Source organism: Lepidochelys olivacea (assembly GCF_965140295.1).
Source record: "Lepidochelys olivacea isolate rLepOli2 genome assembly, chromosome: 6".
Lineage (NCBI taxonomy): Eukaryota > Metazoa > Chordata > Testudines > Cheloniidae > Lepidochelys > Lepidochelys olivacea.
This window is the reverse complement of record NC_140416.1, coordinates 13,496,305-13,521,470: the sequence shown is the minus strand read 5'-3', so window position 1 is coordinate 13,521,470 and position 25,166 is coordinate 13,496,305.

Sequence of the window (25,166 nt, the reverse complement as noted above, 5' to 3'; positions counted from 1 at the left end):
TTTAGCATGATAGCTCCAGCAGAGCTAGCACGTCTGTCTCCATAAGCTGGAAAGCTTGCTCCCAGCTCCAGTGTACATGTATCCATACGGGGAGCAGCAGGGACTGAGGGGAGCTTCTGTTTCCAGATAGGGAGCTAGGAGCAGAGCTGGGCCCTATCCCAGGAGCCCCCAACTCCTGTACTCCCCTTGTGGCTGGCTCTAGGCACCGCAACCTCATGCTGCCCCTGAGTCCCCAGCATCTACCTGGGGCAGTCTCCCCCTGCCACTGCTTGGGGCCCTGCCTGCTCTGTGACTGGGTACGAACCCCTCCCCAACCCTGTAGCCAGGGCACCCAGCACAGGCACCGCCCTGCCCAGGGGTCTGCGTGCCCTGAGCCCTGGGGAGCCCTTCATAGCCTCTCCCAGCCCCCAGTCTGGCCCCTGATTGGCTACTCCAGCCTTCTCTAGGCAAATGAGCCTCCACCCCCTTCCACTAAGTTTAACGAGGGCCCAAGAGGCCCCAAAGGGGAGAGGAGCTCAGAGTGTCCCTGGGGTGACAGTTAAACCAACAAATAGTGTCACCTCTGTGAGTGCAGATGGGGAAGAATTAGGAGGCAGTAATAGAAAGTCATTTCACCCATTTGCTGCATTCAGCGCCAATCAGGTGTTACACCTCTGTTCCAGTACTTAATTCTTACCATCACTTCATTTGTAAGTTGCTAGGATCACTTTATGTAAGTGTTTCTGTGCAACTGCCAATCACACCATCAGAGCCCATGGTCATTTACACCTCCTATCACATTTGACGGATTTGTTCTTCACAAGTGCTTCTCGGCATACCAGTTGAATGTATTACCTTCATTAGTATAAAACAGACACCTTGTTACAACTTGAACTGTCAGTTTGATTTGTACCTGTGTCGAATATCAGCATTTTGGAGAGAGGCAAGAAGTGATACATAAACAGCTAAACATAGATAATGTATGTTCCTTATAAGTACATATGGACACTTCTCTCTCTCCTAGAACACTTCATGTTCAGATGCTCAACACTGTCACCAATTACCATATTAAAGCCTGAGGAAAACTTCTAAGTAGTGTAGTCACTGAAAAGGAGCTGTTGCACAATTAGATAGGGAAACGTGTAAATACATCTGTTTGGCTATGGGTAGGTTAGTATGAACTCAGAGTTAAGCCGTCCCCTCTGGACGTTGTGACATGTTCATTTACCTGCCACTTGCAGAAGAATCTTTCCAGTACTCACATCCTCATCTTCCATTATACACCTGTACATCCCGCTGTCTAAAGGTCTCATGTTGCTGACAGTCAGAAGTTGCCCCTAGACTGAGCTGCTGGAGAAAGAGCTGAGTTCAACCTTTGAACTCTTCTTTCAGGTCCTCTGGTCTGTCTGATCCATTGTAGTAACAGTGCACTCTGGCTCTCTTTTCATGTCTGAATAGGAGCCAGACAAACGGTTTTGTCTAGCTAGGTGCAGACAACTACAGCAGTCTGAGTCTGTAAGTTTGCTCCTAGGAGGTTCCTTAAGTCTTGGGTCCACAAACTACAGGACTCAGGAGTCACCACAAGAAAGGGAGGAGACAGGACGGTGAGTGGGAGAAGGAAAGGATGAATGGGAGCTCTGAAAGAGAGGGGGAAAGAAACCTTACCTTTGCTGTTATTAGGCTTCCTGAGTTTTCCTCACAGGGGTTCAGGTACAGAAAGAGCCTCATTTTCTGGAGCTCAAAGCTACAATAATCTTGAATCTGCAGTCAAGGGTGACATCCCCTCCAATTTTTGAGTCAAGCTCTTGCCTTTCACTAATCAAAAGAGGAGCAGCTGAGAAAAAGGCTTCAACTCAGCCTCTGGAAACTTGGATTCAGGCTCAAGCAGGTCATGGATAGACCACAACAAGTTTAGAATTTCAAATTGCCAGCAGCAATGCCCACCAAGCTAGCTGGGGTATCTTTGGAGAGGGTGCATTCTCATGAAAATCGGAGCGACAGCGTCTGTTCAGAAGAAAAATATAAATTCTCTGGTCAATGGAGGACAGATAAAAGTATACAAATGCTCCTCTTTCTAATTTATTTTTAAATGCTGTTTGTTTAAAGCGCTATGTTTGCAATATTAGGATGCAGGTAACAGATTGTTGCAAATATTCATTTGCGAATGCATTTGTTCCTTGTGATTACAGCGAGTCAGAAAATGGGGGGAAGCCACTAACATTTTCAAAAATAGCTTTTTGTATGAGGCTGCTCTGTTGATTGTCTCAGTTCTCCCCCTCCCCATGTCTTTGGATGTCCTTCAGGGACCTTCCTCTCCTTCCCACACAAACTTTAGGGAGCTTGTTCATTTCCAACACATTAAAATGGGATGGTCAGCCACGCAACAGACTTAAAAAGGGTCAGTCTCACAGCAGTCCTAACTAAGCTGTGGCCAAAAGAGCTAATGTGATCCGGGGAAACATGACCAGGCCAATCTCGAGTAGGAGCAGAGAGGTTATTTTAACTCTGTATTTGGCACTGATGCGACCACTGCTGGAATCCTGTGTCCAGTTCTGGTGCCCACAATTCCAAAAGGATGTTGGTAAGTTGAAAAAGGTTCAGAGAAGCGCCATGTGAATGATTAGAAAACATGCCTTAGAGTGATTTAGCTTAACAAAGAGAAGGTGAAGGGGTGACTTGATTACAGTCTATAAGTGTCTAAATGGACAACAAATATTTACTCTATCGGAGATGGTATAACACACTCCAATGCATGGAAGTGGAAGCTACACAAATTCAGACTGGGAATAAGTTGTACATTTTTAACAGTGAGGGTAAATAGCCATTGGAACAGTATACCAAGGGTCGTGGTGGATTCTCTATCACTGATCATTTTTAATTCAAGTTTGGCCATTTAAAAAAAAAATCTGCTCTATGAATTATTATGGGGTAGTCCTCTGGCCTGTGTTATACAGGAGGTCAGACTAGACTAGATGATCACGATTGTCCCTTCTGGCCTTGGAATCAATGAATAAGCCCTTCAGGAACTGACCAAATACTTAAGTTCCTGGGCAGGGTAAAGGGATGTGCAGTAGGGAGAGGGCTGATGGGAGTTGTTGTGCCCTTATGAGCAAACCCATCATACTTGCAAAATATCCTTTCCCCGTGTGCATCTTTCACAGTTCCGTTAAAATTCTCCACATCTCCTTGCTGATGAAGAATGTAAGCCATACTTACAGGATGGGGGACTCTATCCTGGGAAGGGTACCGATATCCCACCTTCATTAAATAAGTCATTATTGACCAGAGCCTAAGCTACTTACAGTTTTACTTAGGGTACATCTACACTTCAAGCTGGGGTCTGATTCCCAGCTCAGGTAGAGATACACACACTAGCTCTGATCCAGGCTGGGCACTAAAAATAACGTTGCTGCAGCAGCGTGACTGGCAGGAGAGACTAGCTGCCGGAGGATGTGGCTAGCATCGTAGATGGGTGTTTACACCTAGCCACTTATGCCCCTACGACTGCACTCTGTTTTTAGTGCACTAGAATGGGTTAGTGACACTGTGGTTCAGGGCTCCCTGGAGCCTTTTTACTTCCCCAGCACCCCCGTCCCCTGTGCTGAGCTGCTCTGAGCGTGCAAACCTTTCTCCTAGACTGGACGGATGTTCTTCAAACTGTTATTAACATGAGAGATCAGTGAACTGAGGGTGTGTCTGTGTCTCTCCAGCCTCTCGCTCTCCAATACAGAGGACTGTATGTTTCTGTGCGTGTCTCCTCTCAGTTCGGAGAGGTTCCTTCACATTCCCAGGCCAGGCCATGTCGGTAGCAGACAGAGGGATGGGGGTCGATGGCAGCAGGAGAGGACGGCTCTCTTTCACTGGATCAGAATGTGGGAGGCTTGCAACCCATGAAACAAAGAGCTAAAAATAATGAGGTGTTTTTTGAAAGGAGCCCCCGCTGTTACCCCAGCATTATGACTGAGACTGGGGTATGAATGAAGCCCAGTTTGTCCTCCCTTACAGGGTGTATCCCAAGCGTGTGACAAATGGCTCCAGACCTCTCCCCCAGAGCCCCACAGAGGGGGAGCTGCAGTGACTAGGGCCTCTTGTACCCAGCTCTTGCCCCACTCTGCGCAGCACCAGAGCCTCCCGCTTCCCCTGCCGGCTCTGGGGCTGGGCCCAGACCCCTCCCTGACCCTGCAGCCCAGGCTCCCAGCGCAGCCACAGCCATGCCCAGGGGTCCACAAGCCCTGAGGAGTCCTTTATAGCCCCCCCGGCACCCAGGCCAGCCCCTGATTGGCTGCTCCATTATCCTCTGTGCAAATTAGCTCCCCCCCCGAAGCTAATGAGGGTCCAGGTGGCTGTACGGGGGGAGGGGAGCTTGGCATATCCTGGGGTGACAGTTAAACCGACACAGCAGAGTCACCCTGTGGAGCTGGGGGTCACTAGGGAAGGGAGGGGGTAGTTCATGGGGGCTGAGGTGCAGGAGGGGCTGCAGGGGTCAGGAGGTGGGTTCAGGGGAGCAGAGGGGGTTGGGGGTTCAGACAGGGCTCATTAGGTGGACTGAGGAGGGGGCCAGGATGGGGGAGGGGCAGAGTCCAGGCATGGGGTAGATTTGGGGGGCAGAGTTGAGGGGATTGTTGAGGAGGGGGAAGTTCAGGGCAGTTTACAGGGGTCAGTGTTGGGGGGAGGTTGGGGAGGGGGAGAAGTTCAGGCTGACCCCCTCCCTCCCAAAGCAGGGCTGCAGGGCACAAACTGGCTTTATTAGCCAGCAAGGACTTTCTCCTCCTCCCAGCCCCATGCTGTTTGGGACTGGGGGCACAGAGGTTGGAGCAGGGGAGGAGCGTTATCAAGCCAAAGGGTGGGGGGTTGTTTGCTTCAGGGCAGGGAGCAGAATGGGGGGGCGCCGTTTAAAGGGCAAGTGAAGGAGATGGAAACAGGAGGTGGCAGGTGGCAATTCAGGGGGCACAAGGGGCAGGAGGGGGAAAAGGCTTTTGTGGGGGGACTGAAGGGCAGGAGGTGCAGGGCGAGGCAGGGTGTCAGGAGGCAGAGGCAGGGGAGCAGAGAGGATTTGGGGGGGTTAGTAGAAGACCCATGGGGAGATTTATGGGGGGAGGGTGTGGGAAAGGTCAGGTTACAGGAACTGCAGCTGCTTCCCCCTGCCCCCCCCCCCCCAGTCAGCCCAGCTGGGCCCCTCTGCCCTGGGGTGGGGAACTCGCAGGATGGGGCTGCTTGCACTGCAGCCTCAGCCCCTGCTAGGGTGCCCAGATAGCAAGTATGAAAAATCAGGACACTGTGTGTGGGGGGGTAATAGGCACCTAGACAAGAAAAAGCCCTGAATATCGTGACATCTGGTCACCCTAGCCCCTGCAACGTCCCTGCCCCCGGAGACCTGCTGCCCCATCGCCCCCAGGCCAAGCTGTGGGGAGGGAGCCCTGAGCCACCCAAAGGAGGGAGGCCGGAGAGCCTCAGTGCAGCAGCAGCAGGGGAGAAGAGCCCAGTGCTGGGAGCAGCGGAGAGACAGAGCCCATATATGCGGTATAAGAATTGGATGGGGAGAGGTGGGAAGTAATGATCACCTGGAGAGTGGGAGGCCCTGAGTGGCAGTACTAGGATTGGTCGTGTTCTATATGTTTATTATTGACCTGGAATAATGGACTAAAACACACGAGATAGGAAAACTTGCCCAGGCCACTGAATTCTTTTGTTTGGGTGGAGTGTGAGGAATTTCAGAAAGAGCTTGATCATGTCAGGCAACATTCAATGTGTCTGTGCAAGGTGCTGCCTTTCAAGAAGGCTGACTTAGGAAAATTCAGAGAGTTGGTAGGTAAGATCCCAGGGTAGCAAGTGTAAAGGGAAAAACAGTTCAAGAGTTTGCAATTTTTCAGAGACATTATTATGTGCCTGTAGCAAGGCGAAGGCTCACCGGCATAGCGCCTCCTGCTGGTCATCTTGGAAGTTAGCTCTTCAGCACTGGGAGCGCCCTCTGCAGGCTGGTGTCTTGCCTGTCTTAGGGCCCGCATATCCCTCCGGACCTTGGTGCCCTTTTACCTTGCGGTGCTGCCCCCTGGCTGTACCGCCACACTCTGGGTCTCCCCTCCCAGGGGAACCCCCAACCCTCTAAACCCACCTTGCCTCAGTGGCTACTGCCAGTCATCATCTAGCCCCTGCTCACTGGGGCAGACTGCAGTCTGTAATGGCCACTCATCATTGGCAAGGGGGTAGGACCTGCTGCCTTTGCCTCTCCCCAGGCTGCCCCTCTGCCTCCCCCGTACCTTTCTGAGGCCTTCAACAAGGCCTCAGCCTGGGGATTTACCAGGCTGCTGCTCCCCCGCTCCCTTTGCCTTTCCCCCGCACTGCTCCACTTCAGGTACATTGCTCCCAGGCAGCTAGCCCTTCTCCCTCTAGGACTAGAGTGACACTCCTCTCACTTCTGGCCCCAAGCCCTCTTATAAGGGCCAGCTGGACCCTGATTGAGCTGGCCACAGCTGTGGCTGCTTCCCGAATCAGCCTAGCCCAGCCACAGCCCTCTCCAGGGATGCTTTTAACCCCTGTTTTACTGGAGTGGGGCAGTTGCCCCACTACAGGGCCTAAAAGCAAACTATTCCACTGCATAGGAAAGATAGGAAGTATAGCCAGAGACCATGCTGGCTTAACCAGGAGATCTTCAATGATCTAAAAATCAAAACATTGTTGTACGTAAAGTGGAAACTAGGTCAAATTACAACAAAGGATGAACATAAATAGCACAAGTTTCTAAGGACAAAATTAGAAAGGCCAAGGAACAAAACAGATCATAGCTAGAGACATAAAGGGTGACAAGAAAACATTCTACAAATACATTAGAAGCAAGAGGAAGATCAAGGACAGGGTAGGCCCATTACTCAATGAAGAGGGAAAAAACAATAACAGAAAATGTGGAAATGGCAGAGGTGCTTAATGACTTCTTTGTTTCAGTGTTCAAGAAGAGGGTTAGTGGTAATTGGACATCTAGCATGCTGAATGCCAGTGAAAATGAGGTGAGATCAGAGGATAAAATAGGAAAAGAACAATTATTTAGACCAATTAGATGTCTTCAGGTCACCAGGGCCTGATGAAATGCATCCTAGAATACTCAAGAAGCTGACTGAGGAGATATCTGAGCCATTAGTGATTATCTTTGAAAAGTCATGGAAAACGGGAGAGATTCCAGAAGACTGGAAAAGGGCATCTAAAAAAAGGGAAATAAGGACAACCTGGGGAAACACAGACCAGTCAGCTTAACTTCTGTACCTGGAAAGATAATGGAGCAAATAATTAAGCTCTAACTTTGCAAACATCTGGAAGATAATAAGGTGATAAGTAATAGTCAGCATGGATTTATCAAGAACAAATGGTGTCAAACCAACCTGATAGCTTTCTTTGACAGGGTAACGAGCCTTGTGGATGGGGAGAAGCAGTAGATGTGGTATACGTTGACGGTAGTAAGGCTTTTGATGCAGTCATAGAATATCAGGGTTGAAAGGGACCCCTGAAGGTCATCTAGTCCAACCCCCTGCTCGAAGCAGGACCAATTCCCAGTTAAATCAGTCCCAGTCTCACCTGACCTTCTCCTAAACAAACGAGGGAAAGACAACTCAGATGGAGCTACTATAAGATGCGTGCAAAACTGGTGGAAAACCATTCCCAGAGAGTAGCTATCAATGGCTAACTTCCTGTCAGGGTGGTTAAGCACTGAAATAAATTGCCTGAGGGGTTCTGGAATCTCCATCAGTGGAGATTTTTAAGAGTAGGTTAGACAAACACTTGTCAGGGATGATCTAGATAATGCTTAGTCATGCCATGAGTGCAGAGGACTGGATTAGGTCAGTGGTTCTCAGCCGGGGGTCAGTGACCCCTTTCCGGGGGGCCGTGGAGCCCCACGGCTGAAACCTGGAGCTCCCCTTCCTCCTAAGCCAGGAGCAGTGCGGGTCTGAAGCCAGTGGGCCCCCTGCCCTAGTTAGGAGCAGCGCGGGGCTGAAGCCCGCGGTGCCCTCCCCATCCCCCCCAAGCCGGGAGTGGCGCAGCCAGAAGCTAGGTGGGGCTGAAGCTGGCAGGGTCCCCACATCCCCTCCAAGCCAGGAGCAACGCGGTGCTCAAGCCGGCAAACCTCCCCTCCCCCACAAGCCAGGAGCAGCAGGGAGGCTGAAGCCGGGAGTCCCAGTGCCTTGCCCCTGAAGCTGGGCATTGCACTGGAAGCCCCCCTGCCTGCATACAGCCCATAGCTACCCCCTGCCCATACACAGCCCTTAGCTATCCCCTCCCTGTACCCTGAGCTACTCCCCTCATTTCACACAGCCCCTAACTAACCTCCTGCCCGCACCTGAGCGGTTTTCAAACTTTTTGAACTGAGTCCCCCCTTTCAGTTATATTTTTGGTTGCATTCCCCCAGAGCCCAGACAAGCTCGGTGCCCTCCTGAGTGAGTCAGGGGGTGGAGATAGCACATCCTTCCTGGACCCTGCTGTGTGGAGCTGGGATAAGCCATGCCAGGCCTTCCTTACCCCCTCCCCCACCAAAAAAGAAAATAGAAGTAAAACTATGCCTATGCCCAAGTGTGTCCCCCTGGCCTGGAACCCACGCTTCCCCCCTGCCGGGCCCTGTTTTTTTTATAGGATGTTTTTATAGGGGCCTCAGCAGGAAAAAGGTTGAGAACCCCTGGATTTGATGATCTCTCAAGGTTCCTCCCCCACTCTGAACTCTAGGGTACAGATATGGGGACCTGCATGAAAAACCTCCTAAGCTTGTCTTTACCAGCTTAGGTCAAAACTTCCCCAAGGTACAAAATATTCCACCCGTTGTCCTTGGACTGGCCGCAACCACCACCAAACTAATACTGGTTACTGGGGAAGAGCTGTTTGGACGCGTCCTTCCCCCTAAAATACTTCCCAAAACCTTGCACCCCACTTCCTGGACAAGGTTTGGAAAAAAGCCTCACCAATTTGCCTAGGTGACTACAGACCCAGACCCTTGGATCTTAAGAACAATGAACAATCCTCCCAACACTTGCACCCCACCCCCTTTCCTGGGAAATGTTGGATAAAAAGCCTCACCAATTTGCATAGGTGACCACAGACCCAAACCCTTGGATCTGAGAACAATGAAAAAGCATTCAGTTTTCTTACAAGAAGACTTTTAATAAAAATAGAAGTAAATAGAAATAAAAAAATCCCCCCTGTAAAATCAGGATGGTAGAGATCTTACAGGGTAATTAGATTCAAAAACATAGAGAACCCCGCTAGGCAAAACCTTAAGTTACAAAAAAGATACACAGACAGAAATAGTTATTCTATTCAGCACAATTCTTTTCTCAGCCATTTAAAGAGATCATAATCTAACACATACCTAGCTAGATTACTTACTAAAAGTTCTAAGACTCCATTCCCGGTCTATCCCCTACAAAGACAGACTATAGACAGACACACAGACCCCTTGTTTCTCTCCCTCCTCCCAGCTTTTGAAAGTATCTTGTCTCCTCATTGGTCATTTTGGTCAGGTACCAGCGAGGTTACCTTTAGCTTCTTAACCCTTTACAGGTGAGAGGAGCTTTCCCCTGGCCAGGAGGAATTTCAAAGGGGTTTACCCTTCCCTTTATATTTATGACAGTCCCTTCCAGTCCTATGATTCTATGTGGAAAGGAACAATTGAAACCGGGTGACATGGGCAAATCCACTGAGCAGCTGGGCTGACAGATAGAGTACGGCAACTGCGTGGCATGTGGCAATGAAGAGAAGAGATTCCCCCGTGGGACAATAGACGGAGCCACTGCCCAATCCAGCTACACTCACAGCCCCACTGTCGAGAAGGGACACAGAGAGGGAGTGTCACGGGTTGGGGTCACTGCAGAGAGTTTGGGCCAGCAATGTTGTTACTGGGGATTTCTAACCCTACATATTTCAGTCTGTTTGTGTGTGTGTGTGTATAGTTATCTAATTGCCCTTGTAACTGTGGAAAATCCAGTCTTTGGGTTGGGGTTTAACTGCTTCACCTGGGGGTTGCTCCATTGACTCCAGATCTGGCCCTGCCTATCCCACCACAGCGGTTACTAACTTGTGCCGCATTGGGTCTCCACACCCCCTCCCCCCACCCCCCAAGTGAGAGCTCAGGGCTCCATGAAATTTTCTCACTGTTTAAATGAGAAAACAAAGTTCATTTTTCATGAGGTCAGTCATTCTTATCAGCATCAGGCCTCTCAGAAGGGCTCCTTTAAATGTTAAGGGGTCCTGTATCGCTTGGGATCTTGGGTTTGTACTTTGGAAGCATCACATCTCCTGAAATGTTTGCTGACCTCACCCACTATCCTTCCTCTCAGGGCTAAATAAAACAAAAAGTTTCAAGACAACATTTCAAAATAAATAAGCCACCATAAAAAAGTCTGTTCCCAAGTTTATTTTGTTTAACTGTAAATGGTTTTCTGTTGCTTCTTATGCGTGATTACATTAAAACAAGAATACTAATTTCTTAATGCACAATAGGGAGAGTAAATGACAGTCATGCTCTAAATATAGCAGTTTAATTGTCTTCAACGGATTCTTATTTGGGGGGGAAAGACTCAGTTTAAACACTCAACATACATGCCAATCATTTATCTGTGTTTACAGCCTATTCTAAAGTAATTACTTCCTACTATGTAATACTCAGGTCCTGAATCTGCCCTTGTCTTGAATAAAGAAATTTTCACTGATGTAACTTAGGCTATGTCAACACTGTCAGATGTACAGCGCCAGGAGCTGCAGTGCCCCTCAGAGAGCGCTGCAGGGAAAGCGCTGCTGTGTGTTCACACTGCCAGCACAACGGCAGCTCTTGCAATGGCCACAGAGAGCAGTGCATTGTGGTAGCTATCCCAGCATGCAAGTGGCTGCAACATGCTTTTCAAATGGGGTGGTGTTGGGTGGAGTGTGACAGGGAGTGTGTTGTGTGTATGTGGGGGGAGAGAGAGTGGGTTTTGGGGGGGCTGAGAGCATGTCAGATTTCCTAAAGAAACCTACAACATAACACCGAATGCACATTAGTGATTGTTCCACGCACTTGCTAATTAGTAGCTGAAATTTGATTCAAAGTCCCGATGGCATGTTTAGAAACCAGTGTTCCAAAACAAGGAGAGACCTTGTAAAACAGAAAATTTGGATGCTCTGGTGTATTTGTGGTTGTGTTAAAATTGAATACTGCGACTTTAAATTTTGGGCACGGTTCCTGGACCTACTTGCATGCTAAGCAGCTCAGTGGGGGTGTAGCAGCAGTCAGTCAGCAGGTACCCAGTGAATTGTGCCTCTCTGTTATGGGCAGAAGCTGACATTCTCTCCTTCTGATTTTGGGGTTCTTATGTGTTTTTGTTCTGGTCTTAAGAAACAAATTAGCGAGACATAGCAAACTTCCTGCAAGAATCATTTATGTTTTTCTCTAACTTCTCTGCTTCTGTGCCAGAAAACCTAAAAGACACAATCTCATAAAAAAATGAAATAAAATTCTGCAGCCAAAAGTCCTAACTTCCCCCATACTAATTTCCCCCTATTCTTCCTGAAACTTTCTGGTCAACTGTTTGAAATGGGCCACCCTCATTGCCACGACAAAAGTGATTTTTCCTCCCCTGGTATCCTACTCTTAATTGAATTGTCTCGTTGGAACATGTCCATCTCAATGATATTTCATTTGCTGGGAGTCCCAACCAAAATGGGATAGTGGGGGAGTTCAGAGGTTGTTGTAGAGGGGTTACAGCATTGCCACGCTCACTTCCGTGCTACCCTCAGACCTGGGCTCTGAGGGCAGCTGCCAAGAATCTTTCTGAAGTTAGAGGAGGTTCTAAGATGTGCGGATGGGTCCCTGCTGCTGAGAGCACCTCAGCTGGGGGCTCCTACCTACTAGTCCCCTGGCAAATTAACGCAAAGACCAATTTGGGGGCATCCTTAAAAATGAACCCCTGAGCCCCAGAAGGAACTGCAAGGGAAGCCCTGAGCCCCAGCTGCAGATGCCGGGCAGACACCCAGAGTGCCGAGAGCAGTGGGGAGGGGCATGAAAGTCCTGAGCTCAGCACCCCAGGCTTGGCTGCAGTCACGGGGGTCAGAAGCCCTGAGCCCAGACACCCAGAGACATGGCTGGAGCAGAAGTTGCCAAGGCCAAACCCCTGAGCCCAACGCCGGGCTGATGCAGAGCATTCACTTCTGCATGCCTCTGGTGCATCTAATATCCCCAGCCCAGCAGACAAACAGCTAGCAGGCCCCGACTGGGTTCTCCTGGCTGGAGGGATCCCAGCAGGGAGATCGGATTTCATGGGGCAGGGCTAATTCGATCTCACCCAGAAAGGCACAACAAGAACCAACAGCTGTCAGTTGAAGCCAGAGAAATTCAAATGAGAAGTAAGTAAGCTCATAAGCTTTCATGAGCTACAGCTCACTTCATTGGATGCATTCAGTGGAAACTACATTGGGGAGATTTATATGCACAGAGAACATGAAACAATGGGTGTTACCATATGCACTGTAAGGAGAGTGATCAGGTAAGGTGAGCTATTACCAGCAGGAGAGCGGGGGAGAAAAAATCTTTTGTAGTAATAATCAAGGTGGGCCATTTCCAGCAGTTGACAAGACCCTCTGAGGAAGAGCGGGTGGTGGCGGGGGGATAAACATGGGGAAATAGTTTTACTTTGTGTAACGCCCCATCCACTCCCAGGCTATATTCAAGCCTAAATTAATTGTATCCAGTTTGCAAATTAATTCCAATTCAGCAGTCTCTCACTGGAGTCTGTTTTTGAAGTTTTTCTGTTGAAGACTTGCCACTTTTAGGTCTGTAATCGAGTGACCAAAGAGATTGAAATGTTCTTCAACCAGTTTTTGAATGTTATAATTCTTGACATCTGATTTGTGTCCATTTATTCTTTTACATAGAGACTGTCCAGTTTGGCCAATGTACATGGCAGAGGGGCATTGCTGGCATATGATGGCATATATCACGTTGGTAGATGTGCAGGTGAACGAGCCTCTGATAGTGTGGCTGATGTGATTAGGCCCTATGATCGTGTCCCCTGAATAGATATGTGGACACAGTTGGCAACGGGCTTTGTTGCAAGGATAGGTTCCTGAGTTAGTGGTTCTGTGGTGTGGTGTGTAGTTGCTGGTGAGTATTTGCTTCAGGTTGGGGGCCTGTCTGTGAGCAAGGACTGGCCTGTCTCCCAAGATCTGTGAGAGTGATGGGTCATTCTGAAAGATAGGTTGTAGATCCTTGATGATGCGTTGGAGAGGTTTTAGTTGGGGGCTGAAGATGATGGCTAGTGGCGTTCTGTTATTTTCTTTGTTGGGCCTGTCCTGTAGTAGGTAACTTCTGGGTACTCTTCTGGCTCTGTCAATCTGTTTCTTCACTTCAGCAGGTGGGTATTGTAGTTGTAAGAATGCTTGATAGAGATCTTGTAGGTGTTTGTCTCTGTGTGAGGGGTTGGAGCAAATGCAGTTGTATCGTAGAGCTTGGCTGTAGACAATGGATTGTGTGGTGTGGTCTGGATGAAAGCTGGAGGCATGTAGGTAAGCATGGCAGTCAGTAGGTTTCCGGTATAGGGTGGTGTTTATGTGACCATCCCTTCTTAGCACCGTAGTGTCCAGGAAGTAGATCTATTGTGCGGACTGGTCCAGGCTGAGGTTGATGGTGGGATGGAAATTGTTGAAATCATGGTGGAATTCCTAAAGGGCTTCTTTTCCATGGGTCCAGATGATGAAGATGTCATTAGTGTAGCGCAAGTAGAGTAGGGGCATTAGGGGATGAGAGCTGAGGAAGCGTTGTTCTAAGTCAGCCATAAAAATGTTGGCATACTGTCGGGCCATGCGGATACCCATGGCAGTGCCGCTGATTTGAAGGTATATATTGTCCCAAATGTGAAATAGTTATAGGTGAGGACAAAGTCACAAAGTTCAGCCACCAGGTTACCCATGACATTATCGGTGATACTGTTCCTGATGGCTTGTAGTCCATCTTTGTGTGGAATGTTGATGTAGAGGGCTTCTACATCCATAGTGGCCAGGATGGCCTTTTCTGGAAGATCACCGATGGATTGTAGTTTCCCCAGGATGTCGGTGGTGTCTCGAAGATAGCTGGGAGTGCTGGTAGCGTAGGGCCTGGGGAAGAGGTGGAGTCTCTGTTTCCTGGTATCCTCCCATCACAACTGGTTATCATTCTGGAAGGTGCCATGGCACCTTTTTGTGAATTACAAGCAATTGGGCTTAATATGGTGGTAAGCGTGTGCAATGTCATAGCCAGTGAAATAGAGGCCGGATTAGGAGATCAAATAGTTTCACAACCGATGCCTCTATGAAAAACTCAGTGTGGGGTGAGGCATAGACTCTGCTGTTTTACTGGGTGGCCTGCTTGCTCCCCAGAATCAATAATGAGCAAGTGGGGTGATCCAGGGTGCAGCTGAAACATCCAGCCGGGCTGGCCAGGGGCAGACATCAGGCCTGCAAGGGAAAGGTGAGTGTGGCAGTGACTTCACAAAGGCCTTTGGCAGGAACTCAGCCTATTGGGCAAAGATGATGAGGCGGGTGTGACCCCACAGAGCTCCCTTGACAACAGCCCGGCAGGACAGGGGTGCGGGGCAGGGGGAACCTCGGAGACCCCTGTAGCCTTGCTGCAGCAAGCCTCCATCTCGCGGTCTCTCAGTGGGGACCAAGAGACGGTTGGTGTGGAGGAGATTCTCGGGATTATTTTTATTACTGTATTGATTGTGTGGAAAGAAATAATCATCTGTGTAGAAGGTAAGAAAAAATATAGGCTCTAAGTAGAAGATGGGGGACGCTATCCTAGCAGATTCAAAGGCATCCCCACCCTCCCAGTGAAAAAGTTTTTCCTAATATCCAAGCCTTCCACACTGCAACTTGAGATCATTGCTCCTTGTTCTGTCGTCTGCCAGCTCTATGAATTTCATGCGAATCAATCTTTCATTAGGAAAATAATTCAAAAATACAAAGACAAAAAACGTGAAGTGAAATCAATCCATCCTGTTCTTCAGTGTCTGGGGGGTGTGGGCCTCGGAGGCCAGACTGAGACCCTCATTGGCTAGGGACACCCAGGAAGCCAGTAAAAAAATTCCAGTCCTCTTTGCAACCAAGCCTCCATAATCCAAGGAACACCTGAGGGCTGCGGGAGATAGAGGAGTGCTGAGAATGTCTAACTCATGATTGAAAATACAGAGATGTGTTATTGGCTTTGGATGGGGGACAAGTATCAAATCCGTTGGGGTTCTTGCCCCAAACAACAATCACCCATTGTCCTTTAGAGCACAAGGGCTCTCACACGCCTGACGTGCTCAAATCTCTTGCCTGCTAGGACTTAGAGAATTTTCTCCATCTCCATGATAGAGAGGGAAAGAGAAAAGAAGTGACCTCTCTTTGGTCACAAACCACGGTCATGCTGGAGCTAGAAAGAGAAGCATAAGAAAAAAGTTGTATGGAAATGTTTTGCATTTAAAACTGATTTCTTAAACAAAGGAAATTTGAAGTGTGGTTAGTGAACTAAAATGATACGTTCTGGTTTTCACGTGTTTCTAGATTTATGAACTAGTATATCCATCCCCTCACACCTAGTTTTTATCCATAGATTGAGGGAGGAAAAGAAGTTTGCCTGTTTTGTGAACTCTCAATGGCTTTCTTGAATTTCAACGAACGAGTCATTGAACTGAACTCTTTGAATAAACTGAAAAGAAGACAATAGTTTCTGCACCTTCCAAGGAAGCTATTGCTGTCCAAAGCTGGGTTAGCATTTCAGCTAAGTTTGCTTCCAGGGCTTTAGCTATCATGTCAGTGGTGTGACTCTCTCCAAAACTTGGCAGTGAACATGTTCGATTTCATGTTATTTTTTCCTCTTCTATTTAGATTATTGAAGAGATTTTCATAAATTTTGCCCTTAATTTAAAATAGATGATTTTTTTTGTCAAGCTGGGCCTTACAAATCTCTAAGGATGAAGATTCCACCACCTCCATGGGTCACACTCAGGGCCAGGGAGGCTGGGAATAGAAGAAAATCACCAGTGAAAGCCAGGAGTCCAGATTCCCACCCCCCTGCCTCGGTCACAACAACAAGTCACACTCAGAGCCAGGGAGACTGGGAATCGAGTCCCGCTGGCACTTCCCAGCTCTGGAAGGGAGTGTTCCTCTAGTGGTTAGTGCGGGAGCCTGGACAAAGGCTCCATCCCCGGCTCTATCCCTGAGTCCCTCGGTGACCCTGGGGCAGTGGCTTCTCCTGCCCAGGCCTCTGTTTCCCTCACTGGGGCTGGGGACACTCCCCTACAGCCCTTGGGTCATCACGCTTCAGGAATGTGCTTGAGGTACGAGGAGACCTGGAGATGGGAGGTGTGCTGCTGGCCATAGGTCAGTGTTGTAAACCCCCGGTTACTAGGCTGAGTTTATCCATACCCTGACAATAAAACGTCATCTTGTTTTCACAGCCACTTTCGATCTGCAGGCTTCTACTCCCTGCTCTGCTGGCAGGGCATTGGGCAGCACCCTTTCCAGCCCACCTTGGTGCAGAAGATCAAGGAGGAGGGCAAGAGACTAGGCCTCGGTGAGTATCTGCCACCCAGCGCTTTCCCATCTAGAGCAAGTGAGTGGAGTTCTCCAGAGCCATCCCCAGTGTGGTGGGAATGGGCCAGCAAGAGGGCTCCCAGCCCTTCCCTTGCAGGAGATTGTTCCCCACGTCGAGAGTCTTTGGGGAGGGCAGAACCTGCCAGGTACTGAACACCCACAACCGCAATCAGTGAAATCAGTGGGAAGTGAGGGCGACTCCTCCCTCCCAGCATTGGCACCTTGTGAACTTTCGCTGGGGACTGTCCGGGTGCTGCTCTTTCCCTGGCCTGGGAGGGAGCGGGGCCTTCTGGGGTGGAGGGAGCTGCTTGTCCAAACTAACAGAGAGCCCCACTGCTCTGAAAGGACGAGACTCCCCTGGTGTCACAGGGCCCCAGGGATGAGGGGGAACGTTGGGAGCAGCCTGTGCTGGGAGCTGCTGCCAGTGGGTGTGGACGGCAGCCCCCATGCCCTGGGGTGGGGTGTGTGGTGAGGAGAAATTGTCTCAGCGGAGGGGAGGTGGATGGAGGAACAGGCAGGCACATTAATGAGAGGCTGCCTTGAACACAGACTCATGGCTGCTCCCCACTCATTCCCAGGATGCAGCGGCTGAGGCAAATTCTGAGGAGGAAGGCCGGGCTGGTGGCTCCGGAGCCGGTAGGGAGCAGCGTCCGGCATTCCCAGGAGGAGAGCGGCCCCTCTGTCCCCGCGGGCGGGGAAGAGGCCAGTGGCCAGGCGAGGAGGAGGAGCTCCCTGGCTTTCTGGAGGAGGAGGAAGACACCAGCTCCCTTAGCATGCCCTGAGTCCCCTTCTGGTCCCAAATGGAGGTGGCCCAGGGTGATGCTCTGTAGGAGGGACCCAGAAGAGGGTGGGAGCCTGGGAAGGTGGCTCTGCAGCTTCCTTTACAGGAAGCAGAGGAGCCAGGAGCCGCACCCCAGGGCCCAACTGGAGCCATCCACCAGCCTGGCCACTGAGGAGCTCCCAGCCAGCCCAGAGCAGGAGCTGGGCGACTCTGGCACGGGGACCAGCAGCTCCTCCTTCTCCCGAGGGGCCAGCAGCCCCTCCGTGGGGTCTGAGAGCCCTGAGGCTGAAGGCTCCCTCTGTGCAGGTGAGGGGAGACCCACGGGACAGGGGGGAGGACAGGGGCAGCGGGGGACTAGTAACACCCTGTCAAGGTTTCTTCCCTACTCTGAACTTTACGGTAGAGAGGTAGGGACCTGCCTGAAAGACCCCTACGCTTATTTTTACCAGCTTAGGTTAAAAAAACTTTCCCAAGGTATAAACTTTGCCTTGCCCTTGAACAGTCTGCTGCCACCACGAAGCATTTTAAACAAAGAAAAGGGAAAGAGACCACTTGGAGACGTTTTCCCCCAAAATATTTTCCCCAGCCCTACACCCCCTTTCCTGGGGAAGGCTTCATAATAATTTTTACCAATTGGTACAGGTGAACACAGACCCAAAGTCTTGGATTTTAAGAACAATGAAAAATTAATTAGGTGTTTAAAAGAAGAATTTTAATTAAAGAAAAGAGAAAAGAATCACCTATGTAAAGTTAGGATGGTAAATACCTTACAGGGTAATTAGATTTAAAACAGAGAATTTCTTGAGGCAAAACCTTAAGTTACAAAAAGACACAAAAACAGGAATATACATTTCCTTCAAAGTTAGTAACAGCCCGTTTGTTGAGCCATTTATGAAACAGATTTGTTATTTGGTTTACATAAGCCACATTAGGTCAGGCCTCTTTTTCAGGGTTTGAAATTTTACTTTGTAAGTTTTAGGTGTAAATTGAAATTGGCGATTTGGCTGTATTGCGCTACAAATGGCCTGTAATATCTGGCCAAGCCTAAAAAGGATTGGACCAGTTTTTTTTTTTTTTTTTTACTTTGGGACAGGCCACTTTTGGATAGCATTCACTTTGGCCTGTAGGGGTTGATAGGTTCTTGACCCACCTGATGTTCAAGGTAAGGTACTCTGTTTAGGCCTATTTGACACTTTTTAGTCTTAACAGTTAGTTTTGCCTCCCTTATGCGCTTGAAGACTTTTTGTAGGTGTTCCAGGTGTTTTGCCCAGGATTCCAAAAATATGGCCACATCATCAAGGTCTGCGAGTGTACATTTTTCCAATTCCGCTAGGAGACCATCGACAAGTTTTTGGAAGGTGGCGGGTGCATTCTGCAGCCTGAAAGAGAGCACATTAAATTCATACAGCCCGACATGTGTGATGAAGGCTGACCTTTTCTTGGCGGATTTATTTAGCGGTACCTGCCAGTACCCCTGGGTTAAGTCCAAGATAGGGATGAACCGGGCCCGTCCCAGTTTCTTCACTAGTTTATTTGTTCGTGGCATTGGATAGTTGTTTGGGAGCGTTACAGCATTTAGCTTATGGTAGTCCATGCAAAAACGTATTTCCCCATTTGGGTTGGGAACTAGAACCACTGGAGATGCCCATGCACTGCCAGAGGGGCAGATTACACCCATCTGTAACATATCCTGGATCTCCCGTTCTATAGCAGTTTTAGCTTGAGAAGACACCCGGTAAGGTTGGGCTCTAATTGGGTGAGCATTACCTGTGTCAATGGAGTTGTATGCCCGTTCAGTCAGTCCTGGGTGGCTGAGAACGTCGGCGTGTAGCTAGTGCACAGCTCCTTGATTTGCTGTCGCTGCATATGCCCAAGGGTCATGGAGAGGTTTACCTTTTCCACACCACTGTCACTTTTTCCTTTGTAGTAGACACCTTTAGGCCACTCAGCGTTATCTCCTCCCTGGGCTGTAAACTGACAAATCTTTAATTCTCTGGAATAAAAGGGCTTTAGAGAATTAATATGGTACACCTTAAGCTTTCGGTTGGAGGTGGGGAATGCTATGAGAAAATGAACAGCTCCCAGGAGCTCTTGGACCATTAATGGCCCTTCCCACAATGCTTTTATTATGTGGGCCTAGAGTGCCTTCAAGACCATGACCTGGTCCCCCACACTGAAGGAACGCTTTCTGGCATGTTTATCACACCAGGCTTTTGGCTCTTTTTGAGCATCCTGTAGGTTTTCTTTAGCAAGGGCTAAAGAGGTTCGGCAGGTGTTTTGCAGGTTAGTTACAAAGTTCAGAATGTTAGTTCCTGGAGAAGGTGTAAACCCTTCCCATTGCTGCTTTACCAACTGTAATGGCCCCTTAACCTCGTGGCCATATACAAGTTCCAATGGTGAAAACCCTAAACTGGGATGTGGTACAACTTTGTAGGCAAAGAGCAACTGCTGCAACACTAGGTCCCAATTATTGGAGTGCTTATTTACAAATTGACATATTATGGCCCCGAAAGTTTCATTAAACTTCTCCACCAGGCCATTTGTTTGATGGTGGTAAGGAAAGTCAGTATGTACTGCTTTCCTCTGGCTGTCTTTTTTGGAAAAGGAGCCAGAATATTTACAGCTACTTGCTGAAATGGAACCTCAATGATGGGGAGTGGCTGGAGAGGGGCTTTGACCTGGTCTTGGGGTTTTCCCACTCTGTGGCACACCTCACAAGACCGGACATGGGAAGAAACATTCTTGCCCATTCCCTCCCAGTGGAATGACTTTCCCAAATGGTTTTTGGTTCTGTTCACCCCAGCATGGCCACTAGGATGATCGGGGGCTAAGCTTAATAGCATTACCTGGTACTTAGTGGAACTACCACCTACCAACTGTCTCTGAGGATGCCAGTTTTCCTCGTATCCACCAGAAAGAGTTTGCTTGTATCAAAGTCCTTTTTTTACAACAAGCCTGGATTGATTCAAAGAGTTGAGAGGCGGTGGGTTGTTGCGTGCTGCCGTCCAAGCTCTCTGGAGGCTTTGATCTGCTTTCTGTTTGGTCTGGAACTGTTCCCTTGATGCTGGAGACGTCAGTTCCTGATTGGATTGTGGACCTGGGCTTGGACCCTCTGGAAGCGATGCAGGTGATGGGGCTGTTTTAGTTGACTGTGAACCGCTCTTGGCTGGTGCACTATGTTGGGGTTTAGGCTCTGGCTGAGCCTCTTGGGTAGGGTTATCTGCTGCTGCCAGTGCAGTTGGGTGGGGCCCTCTGGTGTTGGGGTTGCAAGTACTGGATTCAGTGCTGGCATTGGTTCTGGTGCTGTTTCTTTTGCCAGTTCCAGTTCTGGGACTGGCTCTGTCTGGGTCTCTGTGACTGGATTCACTACTGCTGTTGCAGACGTTTGTATGGGGTCCGGTTCCAACATCTTTGAGTGGGTCCTGGTAGAAGTCTCCGGAAGAGAGCTAGGTGTGACAGCTTGCTTAGCCTGGCTGCGGGTGACTATTCCCACCTTCTTGGCTACCTCCACATGATTGGCCAAGTCTTACCTCAACAGCATGGGGATGGGAAAATTATCATAGACTGCAAAAGTCCACGTTCCTGACCAGCCCTTGTACTGAACAGACAACTTGTCTGTAGGCAAGTCAAAACAGTTGGACTTGAAGGGTTGAATCATTACTTGGACCTCTGGGTCGATTACATTGGGGTCCACTAAGGAAGCATGGATAGCCAACACTCCGGTGTCCCTCCATTTTGTGACCTTCTTCCTGCCCACACTCACAGTTTCCCTCCGCTCTGAGGGTGTCTGGGAGGCATCTGGGCCTGAGGACCTCTGGTGTGATTTTGGTGCAATGAACTGTAATTTCCAGGGGTTCTTGGGGCAGTTGGCCTTTACATGTCCCGGCTTGTTACATTTAAAACTTTGCCCAGCTGACTGGTCACTGGGGCGAGGCGGGTTCCTGGAGAACGATGTGGTGGGACGACAAGGTGTCTGGAGTGTTTCTTGGAGTATAGTTGGGGCCTTGGGCTGCCCCTGGTAGTAGGGTGTGGTCTGAGGGTGTCCCTTCTGGTATCTGCTCCAACTGTGACCAGGGTTGTTCCTCTCTCCTCCCTCCACCCGTTTTGTTCCAGTTTGCCCCGCCTCTCTGGCAGTCTGGGACTGCTTGTATTGATCAGCATAAAAAGCAAGACTTCCTGCTGAGTCCATTATTTTTATCCCATAAGCACTGCTTTCTATCATCCTTGGACATATTCAGGAATTGCTCCTGTATTATCAAATCCCATCTTCCTCCAAAGCTAGTTACATTCTGTCCATTGAGCCATTTCTCAAACAGATCTGTTCTCTGGTTTACATAAGCCACATTACTTAGTCCAGGTCCTCTCTTAAGGGATTTCACTTTTACTCTGTAAGTTTCAGGTGTAACTTGAAATTGTTTTAAAACCAAACCCTTGGATTTATTATAGTTCAAAGCCTCCTCAATCGGCATCTTATTGAATATGTCCAGAGCTCTTCCAGGCAATTTTGCAGCCGATCTGGTCATCTTGTGAGCTTCAGGGATTTGATAGAGTGTGCACAGTCTCTCAAAGGTGAGAAAATAATCAGCAATATCACTGGATTCATTATACTGTGGACATAGTGTAATGGATGGTTGGGGAAGGATTGTTAGGGTTATTTGGTATATTCTGCCGAGCCTTTGCCTTCTCCATCTCCAGTGTATGCTTCCTCTCTTTTTCCTTCTCCTCTGCAAGCTTCCGTTCTTTTTTCCTCTCCTCCATTTCTTTTTCCTTTGCCTTCATTTCTTTTTCTTTTGCCTTCATTTTCTCTGTCTGAGTTCGACCCATCTTTTATGTTCCTTTTGTTTTTCCTCAGCCTCAAATCTGGCTAATTGCAGCTTCTGTTGAACATAGCATTCTGTCCTTCTAACCTCTCTGTTTTTAACTCACTTTACACCCAAGAGTTAGAAATAAAGCAAAAAAACCAAAAACCCTGACTTGTAAAATTTTGCTGTGCTGTAACCTGATACCTTTCTTCTTTGATAGCTGTTCTCAGCCTACAGAAAACTCCTACAGAAAAATTAATTAGGTTTTTAAAAGAATTTTAATTAAAGTAAAGGTAAAAGAATTACCTCTGTAAAATCAGGATGGTAAATACCTTACAGGGTAATCGGATTTAAAACATAGAGAATCCTTCTAGGCAAAACCTTAAGTTGCAAAAAGACACAAAAACAGGAATATACATTCCCTCCAACACAGCTTATTTTACCAGCCATTAAACAAAAGAAAATCTAACACATTTGCTAATTAGATGACTTACTAATTTAACAGGAGTTGGAAGGCTTGCATTTCTGATTTGTCCCCAGCAACAGCATTACACAGACAGACAGAACCCTTTATTAGCCTCCCGCCCTCCTCCAGATTTGAAAGTATTTTGTTCCCTCTTTGGTCGTTTTGGGTTAGGTGCCAGCGAGGTTATCTTAGCTTCTTAACCCTTTAGAGGTGAAAGGGTTTTGCCTGTGGCCAGGAGGGATTATATAGCACTGTATACACAAAGGTGATTACCCTTCCCTTGATATTTATGACACACCCTGTGCCCATTGGCTCACCAAGGCGCCAGGACTGAGCCACGGGAGCCCCACTGACACCAGTGGGAGTGGCCCAGCCACACTCCATGGCAGGAGATGCTGGGCAGAGTTGGGGGAGCTCCAGCCTCCCCTGATAATGTTGGGCGGGGGCTGATGGCCACGGGGCCCTGAGGCTGATGGGGCTGAGGTCATCTCTGGGAAGGGCAGGGTGGGGACCTCGATGCCATGGGGTTCCTTGTTGAGGATGGGGGACATTGAGCCATTTCTCTACCCTGCATTCTCACAGCAGTAGCATAAATGATGCTTTTCTCCTTCTCTCCCTGGTGCAGAGACCCTCAGTGCCCAGCTGGAGGATGAGGAGGAGGAGGAGAAGGATGTGTCCCCTGAACAAGACACCATCAGGGTCATCCAGCAGCACCTCCAGGGCAGAGTTGAGGTACAAAAATCTTCCAGCTGCACTGCCCCCAAGTCTGTCCTGCCCCTTGTTCCATCCCCACCCACATTCGGGGTCTTGTCCCAGAGAATCCATCACCCGCAATGGGGGGCACTTCTCCCCTGTTACCTGGCACCCCAAAGTGGGGGTGTTCATCTCATGCAGGCCAACGTGTCTGCTCCCCGCAGACACTGCCCCAGTTACAATCCCAGTCTGTGCAGGGTGACACTGGTTTTGGGAAGAGGGGCGGCTTTTCCTATCCAACTCCAAGGAGGTCCTGAGACCTGGAGCTTTTGTAGGTGGGGTGGGGAGGTCCCTACCTGACCATCTCTCTCTCTCTATCTCCCCCAACCCCACTCTTAGTGGGTGGACGACAGGGCCAAACAGCTCCGCTTCCTCCACGCTGTCCCCCGTCTGTGTTTCTCGGCACAGCAGCAGGGGTGGGACACTCTGGAGCCGCACTTCTCCAAAGCGGCCTTTGTGGAGAGCATTGCGGTGAGTGGGACCCTGTGCCCAGCTCCTGGGGTGAGGGAGCCCAACATGGGAGGAAGAGTTAGTGGGGCTGGAGGGGGAAGCAGAGGACAGGGCTTCCTGGGGCTGAGGGCTGGGGAGCAGGGAAAGAGGAAATTCTGACACTGATGGGGAACTGGCAGTGGGGAAATTGTAAGGCCGGAGGGGCAGCTGAGGCTGAGGGGAGGGAAGAATTGGGTGGGAGAGGGGGAAGGAAAGAGTAAGTTTGATGGATGGGAGGAATGGGGAGGCCAGCTGGTTGGGGGTGGGGGTGCCACTGACTGTTTCTGCAGAGCACTTTGGCCTCCTCCCTGGGAAGCGCCTGTGGGTCTACAGGGCCTGAATCTCACATGCAATTTTATCTCCTTGGGGTCTCTCAGGAGCTGATTGAAGATCTGCCCATGGTGTCTGAGCCGAGCTCCATCATCTCCAGCTCCATGGCCGCGGTTTGCAGCCTCAGGTACCAGGACCCTCCCATCCAGCTGCCCTAACCCTGGTGCAGATCCTCTTGGGCCTAGATTAACCCCAGCCGTGGCTGTTTGCATCCCCCAGCAGAGGAGGTGGGAAGATCCCCTATTTCCTGGCTGGGGGTGATTTCACTCCCGTAACGTGACAGTGGCCATAGGGAGGGATCATTGCAGGGGAGGAGGGTCATGTGCATGACACTGCCAGCGCCACTCCGGTGCTGCCAAGCATAACACGGGCTCCTCTCTCCCGCCAGCAAACTGAAGCCACCACTTGCCCTGGAGCTGGAGTCACGCCTCCTGCGGGCTCTACTCTACACCATTTTCACCATGGGCACGGGGCAGGACACCACCCACTTCCAGGTAGGTCATGATCCTACTTCTCTGTCCCAGGAGCAGGAGCGGCCTCTGGTCCCTGCTCCCTCGGTTTGATGGAGCTGCTGAGAATAGGGGAGGGGTGAGCAGAGCGGGGGGCAAGCCCGGGCAGGGCGTGTGGGTTGGGGGGGGATGACACAAACTGCAAGGGAGGGCCCCTTCCCGCCAGTGAGGATTGCGTTACCCCTCTGTGGCTGATCCCAGCCTTCCCTCTTCTCCTCATTCTGTGCTCTGCTGCCTGGACTTTCCCAGGGATCCTACCTCCCACCCATTGCGGTTTGGCTTTTCCATATTCTGCTGGGTACCAGGCCCTGCGCAGAGAACTGCTAAGGGCAAGGATTGAAGAGCCAGCAGGCATCCAGCCATGAACTCTTGCTAAGTGTCCCTGCAGTGATGTGAATGGCAGAGGCTAGGATGTACCTTTTGGGTCTGGCCAGGGCTCCCCAGAGAACCCTCCTGGTCCCCTGAGAGGGGTAGCCCCATGTCCTATGACTGACGGGTGC